At 44.3% G+C, this 12,899-nt stretch overlaps 1 protein-coding gene and 1 pseudogene across 4 annotated transcripts in view; both read left to right on the forward strand.

The window, feature by feature from the left end:
* The window catches only part of PRKCA (protein kinase C alpha), a 399,537-nt gene that overhangs the window by 282,499 nt on the left and 104,139 nt on the right, over positions 1 to 12,899 (forward strand). The window lies entirely within an intron of this gene.
* Positions 5,253 to 6,427, forward strand: LOC306656445 (non-histone chromosomal protein HMG-17-like; annotated as a pseudogene). Its single transcript has one exon. The product of its transcript is annotated as a non-histone chromosomal protein HMG-17-like (transcript).

Genomic DNA, 12,899 nt, shown 5'->3' on the forward strand with positions numbered 1-12,899 from the left:
CAAGGTGTTGAAACTATCAACTCCAGGGTGCCTGCCACTCCAATACCTTGCTGTGAGAGCATCCTTTTGGAGGGAAACAGCTCATCATTGGTGCCAGTCCCTGTCCCTCAAGGAAGCCCCTCCTCCACCTCCATGACCCATGAAGAAGACCCGTGGAGCCAAGTTGGGGTCCAACCCCCTCACTTCTCAGGTGTAAAAACCAAGCCTTAGGCAACATGGTTACTAAGTGGGGCATTGTGGGTGACAAGGGATAAAACCGAACTCAACCCCCTCAGGCGTATCTTGTAAAACTCAAGGCTGGGAATTCCCTGAGACTCTAGGATCACCTAGAACCAGAGTCTGGCTTCCTGTGCCTCTCCTCTTCCTAAGCACTGCCGTCACTTGCCCCCTCCCCTGCCCCACGGCAGGTTAGACGTCTGTGGACCCTGGAAGTTTCCACGGCTTTCTCTCTCCTGCAGTGTCAGGCTCTTCTGAACCCTCTGGGAAGGGAAGGGACTGGCATTCTGGGTTGTGTGCCATCTCTGGACCAGTCTACTGTGACGAGAGGGCAAACTGAGGACTGGGGCAGGGGAGGGATATTTCCTAGGCAAAGGGGGTGGTGCTAAGCAGACAGAACATTAGGTAAGGCAATAGTAGCACGAGGCACAAGCCCAGCTTATGCAGGAAGTTGGTTTGGGACCTGGGCCCTGCTGTCCCTTTGGGTGCCCTTCTCTTCTGACCACATTGTGCACATCCATGGAATCACTAAAAAGCAGTGACAGTGTCTGAACTTACATACAGAAGTTTGAAATGACTCCTAAGTTCCTTTTGAACAAATGAGCATGCTCCTGGCCTGGCCAGTTTCCAGAAACAGCCAAGGATAAAGAGAAAATTTTGATTCAGTGACATTTGTCCAACTCAACCACCTGGCATGTTAATTACGCCTGGCATTGAGAAGCTGTAAAGCAGCATACCAGGTTGTGAGCTTAAATGGTGTACAAGAGGGTCAGTGATGGCAGGAAGCAGAGTCCTTTGAATGAGGTCACAGTTAGACTGTGGAACAAGGAGGAGACAATTGATCAGGGCCCAGGCTCTGGACAAAGACTTCTGGGCTGCATTTTGAGCTACTGGCTTTCAACTACTCTCCACCAGCTTTGTCTGCTGGCCAGGCCGCCTGCTTGGCAGACCTGCACCTCTGGCCCCCGGGGCGTTGCTTTCATGAGGAATTCCAACCGTGACAATGAACTAGTTGGCAACACGCTAACAATGCCTCTTCACTCTTAGCCTCTGCCCCAGGAAAGCCAGGCTGCCTGGCTGCCATTCAGCCAAGGAAAAGAAAAGCAAGGTACAGTTTATTCATGAATCATTGCCACCAGGCCCTCCCACGGTTAGGGAAATGATGTGTTTCCTGCTTGATTTGTAAACTGTGAGCACAATGTTCAAAATGTCAGGGCTTCTCTCCCTGCCATCCCGAGACACACGTGGATGGCAGATGCCCACCCCGTGGGGAGCATGGGGGTCTTCATCCTGTGCATGGTCCCTGATGTGTGGCTTCTTCATTGCTGGCTGTCTTCCCATTTAATTCCTCTTTCTACTTGACAGTTTTGTCAATTTGGAGATTATTCCAGCATCACAACTCAGTGAACCATGAACAGTTTGGTACATTAAGGATTTGGAGTCACCATAGTGGTGACTTCACTGGATTAGCAGTTTTACATATAAGATTCTTGCTCCTAATCACTTATTTTCAGTGTCATTTGAGTCTGTCATTAGGCTTGATGTATGTGGCTGTCTTGTGGTGGTCTAAGGCGTTGACAGATGGGCCCTCTCCCGGAGAGATCCCAGAGGTCATGAGAATGTCCAGAGTTTTTTTTTTTTTTTTTTTTTTTCTAACTGTCGTTGAGCTGGGAAAGGTTTTGCCAGTGAAAACCTCTTTAACCCTGACCTCATACTTTTAATTAATGTTTATCTTCAGCTTTGTATTTTCAGACTAGAGATGGCAATGGTAGAATAGAAACAGAGGCTGAAAGAAAGAAAAAACAACTTTATTTTTATTTTGTCTCTCTCCAAGGACAAGTGTTCCAGAGATGGGTACTAATGGTCTCCTGTTCACAGGAACTCCCAGCGGCCCTGATACACGTGTTTCTCAGAGAATCAGCTTTGAGCCTATTAAAGTCATTGATCCTGCAGGTGATGGGAACAGCCCTGGGGTGAACAGTTGATCCTTTCCTGCAGACTGATCGAGGGAAGAGGCCACAGACTAGCCAGGACTCATGCTTGATGCTCAGTCAGGGCACTCCTGGAAAGAAAGCCCAGCAGAGACCCCCAAAAGATGAGTCTGCCTCGGGCTGGCTAGTGAGACCAAATTCCTGCTTGTTCCCAGCCTGGAAGGTTTCAGCACTCAGTCAGTCCCTTGTGTGAAGGTGACAGAGAGTTGGCTTTAGTGGGCTTTGTCCTGTAAGCCATCCAGCTTCTTCCGGCTGGGGATCGTGGTGGGGGGGGCAGGACCAGAAAACATTTTTGCCCTTGTCCACCACGCTCATGTGAATGCTTATGATTTTATTAGCAGCTGCCTGGGAGCCAGGCCCGATTTAATTTAATTTAATCTCCTGGGTTATTTCAGTTTGGTGTAGTCTATTTTAAGCAGAGAGGAAGGGGAAGTAATCAGACAGAGGGGGCGGCCAAGGGAGGGGCTGGGGGCCTTGCACTCCCTCCCCATTTACTAGCCTGGCCCATCATGATATGCAGGGGAGGACTTGATGGGAAGTTGGCTTTCTGTGTCTCTGATGTCATCCTCTCTCCCTCAGAGAAGAGCCATTGTATGAGTGAGCTTCGGGGGCAGCAGGTATAGGGAGCGGTGATCATGCACAAATGGAGGGTTCTCCCTGGTGCCAGGGAGAACTACATAACAGCCTCTCCGCCCACCTTCTTTCTCCCCTAGCAGAGTCCATTCATCAGTGTGCAGGTTGTCCTTGTGGGTGCCCATCATGGTGGCATCCTGCAGAATCTCTTTCTTTTTAGACTACTATGCTGCTCTGGGCTTGGGAGCTTGGGAAGCAGGATGCCGGAGTCTCCCCGTTCGGCAGGTGTTGCCGAGTGAAGACATTGTGCAGGGGCTCCCTCGGTGAGACCCAGAGCCCAGAAGTCACTTGATTCTTGTAGCCTGGAGCTGTCATGCCAGCCCTGAACCCAGAAGCAGCATCCCAAAGCCACCCCATCATTCACTGCTCCCAGGGAGATGCTGAGGCTGTGCATTTGGTTTGGTACCAAGAGCGGTCAAGAACCAGAGACATTCATGGGCCTCATCAGAAAGAGATCCCAAAGGTAACGAGAACATCTAGATGAAAATACAAAAACAAAAACAAAAAAGATGTGGTTGAGATAATAAGAGGATTTGCCAGTAAAGATCTTGTCACCCTGACATCATCAGATCACTCATCAGGAAGAGGGGTTCATCCCAGGTTCCCGTGCCAGTTCTGGAGGTGGAAAGCTGTATGCGCTGGAGTGCAGGTGCCATGCACCCAAAGCCCCAAGAGGCTTATCAACTGCAAGATCCCACATTTTATTAGGCTGCCTGGCACCTAGTGAGTGCTCAGAACATCCTTGTGATGCTGTTTACCCGCTGGGTGATATAAACAAGAATAATAGTAAAGTAGTGCTTACTATTCACCAGGCACTAAGCTAAAGGTTTTCCTTCCATAATCTCATTTAATATTTAGAGTTCCTATTGGAAGAGGCTGTTACTATCTTTATTTTATAGATGAGGAAATGGAGATTCAGAGAATTTCAGGAACCTGTCAAGTGACAGCATGAAGCTAGAACTTGAATGAGAACATGTATAATCTGGATCCTGGGAGTTTTCGTCATAAAACATGACCAAAAGATTTCTTGGCAGCGGCAGTGAGTCACCTGTGTGGTCCTGAGTTCAGGGCCATTCTTCCAGCATGCTGTGGAGGGGAGGCGGCCTGAGAGGGAGCACTGTTTGGTGTGGGGCTAAGCACAGGAATGACAAGAGGGCATCGCAGGCAGGCCAGGCACCCTCCATGGCTCATCACAGTCAAGTTCTCAAAGCTGCTGCAGATTGCTGCTCCCACAGCAGGAGTCCCGAGCCTTGTGCTCCAAAACCAAGAGCAGAACCTGTCAGTCTGTGTGGTCAGCGAGTCCTCACGGGTGATCCTTACCTACTGTAACATTGGAGCAACACAGCTCTGGGCATTTCCTGTTCCCACCTTGCAGTAGGTTATTACTTAACAAAAACAAATGAGCAAAATTAGAACAGGACAGGGATGCCCTCTTTCACCACGTCTATTCAACACAGTCCCTAGCCAGAGCAATTAGATGGAAGAAAGAAATTAAATGAATACAAATAGGAAAAGAAGAGCTCAAACTATCAGTCTTTGCTGAGGACATGATTCTATATTTAGAAGACCCAAAAAACTCCGCCAAAAAGCTTCTTAAACTCACAAACAAATGGCATTCCTATACACCAATGACAAATCAGCTGAAAGAGAAATCAGGAAAACTACCCCATTTACAATTGCCTCAAAAAAATAAAAATAAAATAAAATACTTGGGAATCCAATCTAACAAAAGGGGTGAGAGACCTCTACAATGAAAACTACAGCGCACTAAAGAAAGAAATTGAAGAAGACCTTAGAAAATGGAAAGACCTCCCATGTTCTTGTCTAGGCAGAATTAATATTGTCAAAATGGCCACACTACCAAAAGCACTACACAGATTTAATGCAATTCCCATTGAAATTCCAACGATGCTCTTCATAGAAATAGAAAAAGCAGTCATGAAATTCATTTGGAAAAATAAGAGATCCAGAATAGTCAAAGCAATCCTTAATGAGAAGAGTAATGCAGGAGACATCACAGTACCAGACCTTAAATTATACTACAGAGCTATAGTATCAAAAACAATATGATATTGACACAAAAATAGAATCGAAGACCAATGGAACAAACAGAGTAGAAGACACAGAGACATACCACATAAATATAGTTATCTCATACTAGACAAAGCCTTCATAAACAGATCGGAGAAAAGATAGTCTCTTCAACAAATGATGCTGGAAAAATTGGAAATCCATATGTAGCAGATTGAAACAGAATCCCTCTATCTCACCCTGCACAAAACTCAAAGTAGATCAAGGACCTTGACATTATACCAGAGACCCTGTGCATATTAGAAAGAAAAAAATAGGGAGCAGTGTGAAGAAGAAGAGGCGAGAACGACCCCCGGACCGACCAAAGCCGCGCGCCCCCGCGTCCAGCGCCTGCGTCCCACCGCCGTCACCACCATGCCCAAGAGAAAGGCTGAAGGGGATGCTAAGGAGATAAAGCCAAGGTGAAGGACGAACCACAGAGAAGTCAGCAAGGCTGTCTGCTAAACCTGCTCCTCCAAAGCCAGAGCCCAAGCCTAAAAAGGCCCCTGCAAAGAAGGGAGAGAAGGTACCCAAAGGGAAAAAGGGAAAAGCCGAGGCTGGCAAGGATGGGAATAACCCTGCAGAAAATGGAGAGGCCAAAACAGACCAGGCACAGAAAGCTGAAGGTGCTGGAGATGCCAAGTGAAGTGTGTGCATTTTTGATAACTGTGTACTTCTGGTGACTGTACAGTTTGAAATACTATTTTTTATCAAGTTTTATAAAAATGCAGAATTTTGTTTTACTTTTTTTTTCTTTTTTCTTTTTTTTTCCTGGTTTTTCTTTTTTTCTTTTTTTTTTTTTTTTAAAGCTATGTTGTTAGCACACAGAACACTCCATTATTGTTTTCAGGGGAAGGCGCATACATCACTAGCAGAATGTCTCCAAAGCTGGATTGCTGTGGGGGAAAACACCTTCCCCTGCTAGTTTTGAGAGACTTCCTCTTGGCTCCCGAGAGGAGGGATTCCCTGATGTTGGCACACATAGCCACCTTGGCACAAACGCCTTGTGGTATGGAAAAACTCAAATTCATCTTATGTCCTCCTCTCCCTCCCTGCCATCAGCATAGACTTAACTCCCCTACACTCAGACCTGTTGGGACCTGTCTCCCAACAATTGGTTTTACCAGTGTGTCGGCAATCTGGACTTCCCAGTGACATTGAGATATTGTCCCTCAGAAGAGCAACAGTTCCTTTTCTAGATTGTGGATCTTCAGATTAATAATTTTTGCCATTTTCATTTCATTTCCTGAAAGTCAGGGTCGGCTTGTGAAAAGTTGTTAAACAACATGCTAAATGTGAAATGTCAACCCTCACTCTAAACTTTCTCTATTCAGAGCATCAAATGAAGATTTCATTGGGTTTTATAGTGACTTTCTGATTTTGGTAGTCCATCGAAGAAGGGAGTTTGAAAGTTGTTGTATACTGTTAAGGATTGTCTGCCCATGTCCTGCCTGAAATACCATGATTGTTTATGAAAAGTATCTTTAATAAAGCTGGATACAGTTTGGCTTGGAAAAAAAAAAAATAGGCCCAACTCTCCATCAAGTTGGCTTAGGAACAGACTTCCTCATTAAGACTCCTAAAGCACAAGGAGTAAAATCTAGAATCAATCAATGGGATGGCATCAAACTAAGAAGCTTCTTCAGAGCAAACAATCAAGTATATGAACAGAGAGCCTTCAGAATGGGAGAAAATCTTTACCACCTATGCTTCAGATAGAGCACTAATCCCTAGGATATACAAAGAACTCAAAAAATTTAACACCAAAAAAACCCAAAACCAACCAATAAATGGGCAAAGGAGCTGAACAGGCACTTCACAGAAAAAGAAATACAAATGGTCAAAAAATGTATGAAAAAATGTTCAACTTCTTTAGTATTAGAAAAATGCAAATTAAGACTACACTGAGGTTCCATCTCACTCCAGTCAGAATGGCAGTTATCAAGAATGCAAGTAACAATAAACATGGGCAAGGATGTGGGGAAAGGTTCACGCATATGTCGCTGGTGGAGTTGCAAATTGGTGCAGCCACTCTGGAAAGCAGTGTGGAGATTCCTTAGAAAACTTGGAATGCACCCACCATTTGACCCTGTTCTCCTGCTCCTCAGCTTATACCCAAAGGACTTGAAATCAGCATTCCACAGTGACACAGCCACATCAGTGTTTATGGCAGCTCAGTTCACAATAGCCAAGCTATGGAACCAACCTAGGTGCCCTTCAGCAGATCAATGGATAAAGAAAATGTGGTATATATACACAGGGGCATGTTACTCAGCCTTAAAAAAAAATGAAATTATGGCATTTCCTAGTAAACGGATAGAACTGGAGAATATCGTGCTAAGTGAAATAAGCCAGTCCCAAAAAACCACAGGTCAAATGTTTTCTCTGATATGTGGATTCTAACCCATAACAAGGGAGGAGAGGGAGGGGAAGTACAGAAGTTCATTGGATTAGACAAAGGTGAATGAAGGGAAGAGAGGGGGGATAGGAATAGGAAAGACAGTGGAATGAATCAGACATAATTTTCCTATGCTCATATATGAATGCACAACCAGTGTCATTCCACACATGTCCGACCACAAGAATGGGATCAAAATTGTAATGGGTTGCACCCCATGTATATATAATATGTCAAAATATACCCTACTGTCATGTATATCTGAAAAAATGAAAGTCTGTTTGGGATGGTGTTGGAGAGAAGCTACTGTAACTAGAGCAGTAGTGGCCAAAGGCAGGGGCGGGGGCATTGCTCATTCTGGCCTCTTGGGATGGCCAGTCCCCTGGAGACCAATTCCAGTGTAGCCCTGACTGCAGTACAGCAGGATGCCAGTTTACTAACTCACAGAGAGAAATGGGATTACCCCCATGTCTGCTGAGAATCAGAGCAGTATCTTCAAGATCCCAGAGAAGACAAATTATAATGATCCTATCTAATTGATTTGCCATGTACAATGTGGTCCCAGAGGCCTCGTATAGTAGGAATCTACTTGGGTACTGCCTTCTCTCCAAAAAGGTAGATTTTAGGAGTTCAGTAAACATTGAATGGCATCAGGTTAAGAATGAACTCTAGTCTCAAGATAGAGGCAGCTGTGTGTCCCTGGGGCTCGGAGCACTGGGTCCAGTCTCACAGGCACTGCTGATGTTCATCTCAGAGCCTCTGCTCATTTAAATAGGTTCACGCAGCTCTTACAGGTCTGGGCTGCCTTGGAACCTCTGTCTCCTTCAGGGGGGCTTTGGGAAACTGCTCTATTCCAGTACTGATAGAACCAAGAGTGTGTTGATTTTCCAAAATGAATCTTGCTTTTCTTATTTCCTAGTATCCAAGTGCTATGGTTTGAATGTGTCCCTCAAATTCTATGTATTGGAAACTTAATCCCCATATGTTAATAGTATTTGAGAGGTGAGACGTTCGGGAAGTGATTGGATTGTTTATTATATGGGCTCTGCCCTCATGAATGGATTAGCTCATTCTTGGATTAATGGATTCATGGGTTATAGCAGGAGTGATTTTATTATCAAAGCAACTCTGTCCAACTGGCTTGCTCTGTTTCGCCATGAATGCCCTCCACCACATTATGATACAGCCAGAAGAATTTGAGCAGATACCGTTACCGTGCTCTTGGGCTTCCCAGCCTCCAGAATCGAGAGCCAAGCAAACCTCCATTCTTTATAAATTAACTGGTCTCCAGCATTCCATCATAAATGCTTAGTCCAACAAAAAATGGACTAAGACCCCCAGGGAGGAGGGATTGCCTCCTTAGGGCTCCCAAACAGCCAACAAGATCCTTCATCTGAATTCTTTGCAGAAATGCCTTTCCCCTCCAAACTGATTCTTTGTCCCTTAAATGATCAATATGAACTCACTCAAATTAGCAGAGGAGTGACGTTTGTCTTAGAGCAGATTCTTATCTTCAGATCCGTGGTTGCACCCCCACATTCAGCTCTAGGGGATCAGTGAATTCTCCAACATAGATCAGAGTTTTGTGTCTACATTCTGGGGGAGAGAGTGGCCTCGACTGTCATTTTCTCAAGGTGTGCTATGGCTCCCATGTACCCACTTATACAAATGTAGGAAGTATTTCCAGGACAAAGGACTGAACAAAGGCCCTTTATCTGCCTAGTACCCAAACTAGAAATGGACCTTTGATGATACCCTGAAAACAAAGGTAAAACCACACGATGAAAGTTGATTGACAGGCAACACAAATGTTTCAGGTAGAAGAATCCCAGGTGTTTCCTTATCCACCATCCCCCTGGCTTCCTAGACTGATGACTCAGTGAACATTGTCCAAGAAAGAGGGCAGTGAGGGAGGGAAGCTTGGAGGTCTGCCCTGTGCCGGCTGGGTAACACTGGCGTCCATTGTCCCAAAAAGAAACTCTTTCTAGAAGGATCCATCTGTCACATGGGCTACGGCTTTGGGAGGGGCATCAAGGCAGCCCTTTTGCCTGGGCTGCAGGCCTGTGACCCCAGCAGGGCGTGGAATGGAAGCAAGCAGAGCAGAGAGAAAGGCGACGGAAGGTGGAGGTGGCCTGGCCACACCTCAGCTTGTGTCTGTGTACTCGAATTCCTCCAAATATCATAAGGCCTCTCTCTCCCCATCACTGAGTCTCTTCTGGAGGGCTGAGTATTTAGTCAGCAGGAAGTTAAGGATCCGGGAGGTGAAACAATAGACCACATTCATCTGGAAGCATATCGAAGAGCCACTCATACGGTGACAAGGTGGTGGCATGAGAGCAGAGTGAGAATCTTCACCATGAGCAGTGATGATGAGTGGCTTAGATGCAAGCTGAGAATGGCCAGAATTGTGTTCCATTCCAGTTAACCAGGCTTTCTGGAAACAGTGGGACTCCAAGAGCTGCATAGGAAATCCACATATCCTGGATTTCTGGATGGAATTAGGAAACCAGCTGGTAACTTCTGGAAATTCATTCTTACTCTCATTCCCCCTGAAATGCTGACAAGACCCAGGAGAAGACAAAGCCATGGTCAAAACAGTTAGACTTCTGGGTGCCAACTTGGAAAATTTCCTACTGATTATCATCAGTGGTTAGGTCATAATGGGTGCATAAAATAGGAAAATCCTGAGCATCTGAAAGAAAGCAGGAAGATTCTTCACACCTTCCTCTGTGCTCCAAGAAACAGGTCTTCACCAGCCAAGAAAAACTCAGGAGGCTTTCCTTTACCCTGAGGTCACCTTATTTCAGGAACCAAAATAGCATTTTCCCACCAGTCTACAGGTAGACTGTAACTTCCAAAGGAAAAATAAAGGGAGCATCCGAGTGCTCAGTTCAGCTGGAGGTTAGGGGCCTAGGAGGTGGAAGAATAGAGCAAATCACAGGATTGTGTCCTATGATGGCAGTGGACAGGTGCATAGGAGAAGAGGCCAGTGTCCATGGGATCCTTACTGTAAATGGATCCCATGGATCCAGAGTGTGTGATTACCCAGCATGGTAAATTGGATATGATCCCACTAGGGTCTCACAAAAACATACTGATCTGTAGATCAGGAGCCATGAACACCAATTTGAATGTCAGGGAAGCAAGTCCACCAGGTAGTGGACAGAGCCAATGGGGAATCCAAACATAGTGTCTTTTGGCAAATTCCAACTCTGGGTCTGTCCTTCCTCATTTGAGGGTGAGTGAAGAAAGAACACTCACATGTAATGTGTGGCTCATTTAAAAACCATGGAAGGACAAAGGGAAGGGAGTGTCCTTCAGGAGAAATGCATGAAACTGACTTAGTGGAAGAAGAGGGGTTACAGAAGGACATTTGAAAAACTCCACATAAATTTCAGTAGAACACAGGATGCACAATCTTTTGTAAAACAGGATGTTAAGCCATTAGAACAAACAGGTAAAGAGGAACAGCCAGCAGGATGACTCTCTTAAAATGATGGGGAGCTATAGGAAAAGACAGACAAGATAAGAGAAGTGGGCAAGGAAGATATGTGTACCAGGAAAGTCAAATTGCAGCAACGTAATGACTATGCATGGAGCAACAAAGAGCAGAAGTAGCATTGTAGAAAATCTGATCAGTGCTGTGGTAGTCCTGAGGCACCAGTGCTGAAGGTAGGCAGGACAGTAAGGGTGAAAGAGAGGATAATAAAAACGGAAGGCAGAGGACAGGACATGAGTTGAGAGGTATCTCATCCCAAGGATGAGAGAAGAAAAAATGAAACAGCAGCAGTAATTCCATGAAAGGAACATGTTCATGCCACATTCAAACTAAAAAGAATGCATTCTGTTCTGGCAAAATCAGCAGAAAGAAGAGTGTAACTTGAAACAACCTAGAAAAATTTTAACTACAAAGAAAAGAAACTCCTTTTGTTTAGAATGGATAAATGACCAACAGGAGAATAAAAACCAGACTGGCATGAGACATCTTGCAGAGTGGAGCACTTACTTTAGAGAGAAAGGGATAAAATCACTTAGAGAATTTACACAGGCAAAGTTTATGGTCCCCCAAATTTCTCCCTGCCAGGTTGCCATTCATATAGCATATTTTCAGATATGCAAGGACTTAGAATATATGTCACCCATATGCCTCTCTTGGAAAAATTATTTAAAGGCAAACAAAAGAGAGATGCAAAATGAAATAAAATGAAAGGCTCAGGAATGGGGAAGTCATAATATAGAAGAATAAACAGTAAGCATTAAAATCATGTGAAAAGGATTGAAAAATATAAATCACATAAAATTATAGCAATAATTAGAGATCCCAAACTCCATTTAATTTTGTAGTAAGAGGAGCAGGAAATGAAATAGGAGGTAATGGGAATTTTGTACACAGCATAATAGATTCTTCTGTGTGCTGGGGGAAGGGTCAAAAGATACCATTTCACTCTTTGGTTTGATAATCAGAGAAATGCAGCATTTTAAATGGGATAAATGCTTAAGATAGTTGGCAGTAGCATTAAAATATTTACACTTTCTAAAGTTCTGGAAAAGATAATGCAAACAAAACAGAGTGTAGCAAGAGTCATGGTATAGTTCATCTTGTACCTGTAGACTAGACCCCCTCTCTCCCTGATCTTTCCCAGTCTCTGGTAATCTCTGTTCTACTCTATACTTCTATGAGGACAGCTTTTTTGAACTCCACAAGTGTATGAGATCATGCAATATTTGCCTTCCTGTGCTTGGCTCATTTCACTTAACATAATGTTCATGAGGTCCATTCATGTTGCTGCAAATGACAGAAATTCAGCTCTTTCGTGGCTGAACAGGATTCCATGGTGTGTACGCAACACATGTTCTTTTCCATTCATCAGTTGATAGACACTTAGGTTGAGTCCGTACCTTGTCTATTATGAATAATGCTGTAATAAACACAGAAGTACAGATATGTGTTTAACATACTGACTTCATTTCCTTTAGATATATACCCAGTAGTGGCATGGCTGGGTTGTGTCTACTTTTAATTTTTTCAGGAAACTCTGTACTTGTCTGTTGTACACTAGGGTGACTGTGGTTAATAATGTTGTGTATTTCAAAGTAACTAAAAGGGTTGTGTGTTTCACCATAAAGGAATGATACATGCTCTAGGTGATGGATGTGCTAAAATAATCTGATCTGATGATTATACAATGCATCTGTGTATCAAAACATCACACTATATCCCACAAATATGTATAGTTACAATGTGTCCATCAAAAATGAAACTCAAAACAACAAAAAGAATGTACTGGAATAGGGCTGCTGTGTTCCCAGCCCTTTCCCTTACGAGCTGGGGAACCTTGTGTTCGTGACTTCTAAATCTCTTTGAGCCTCAGCTCCCCCATCTATAGCATGTGGATACCAAGGAGGGTTATTGCAGAGGAAATAATAATTTTGTCCAGAAGGCTGCACACCTTACCAGGCACATATAGCATGTGGATACCAAGGAGGGTTATTGCAGAGGAAATAATAATTTTGTCCAGAAGGCTGCACACCTTACCAGGCACATGTCTATGGTAACAAATACTGAGTATAAGGTAGCAAGTTAAATTACC

The sequence above is a fragment of the Sciurus vulgaris genome, assembly GCF_902686455.1.
Source record: "Sciurus vulgaris genome assembly, chromosome: 3".
In the NCBI taxonomy this organism is placed as follows: domain Eukaryota; kingdom Metazoa; phylum Chordata; class Mammalia; order Rodentia; family Sciuridae; genus Sciurus; species Sciurus vulgaris.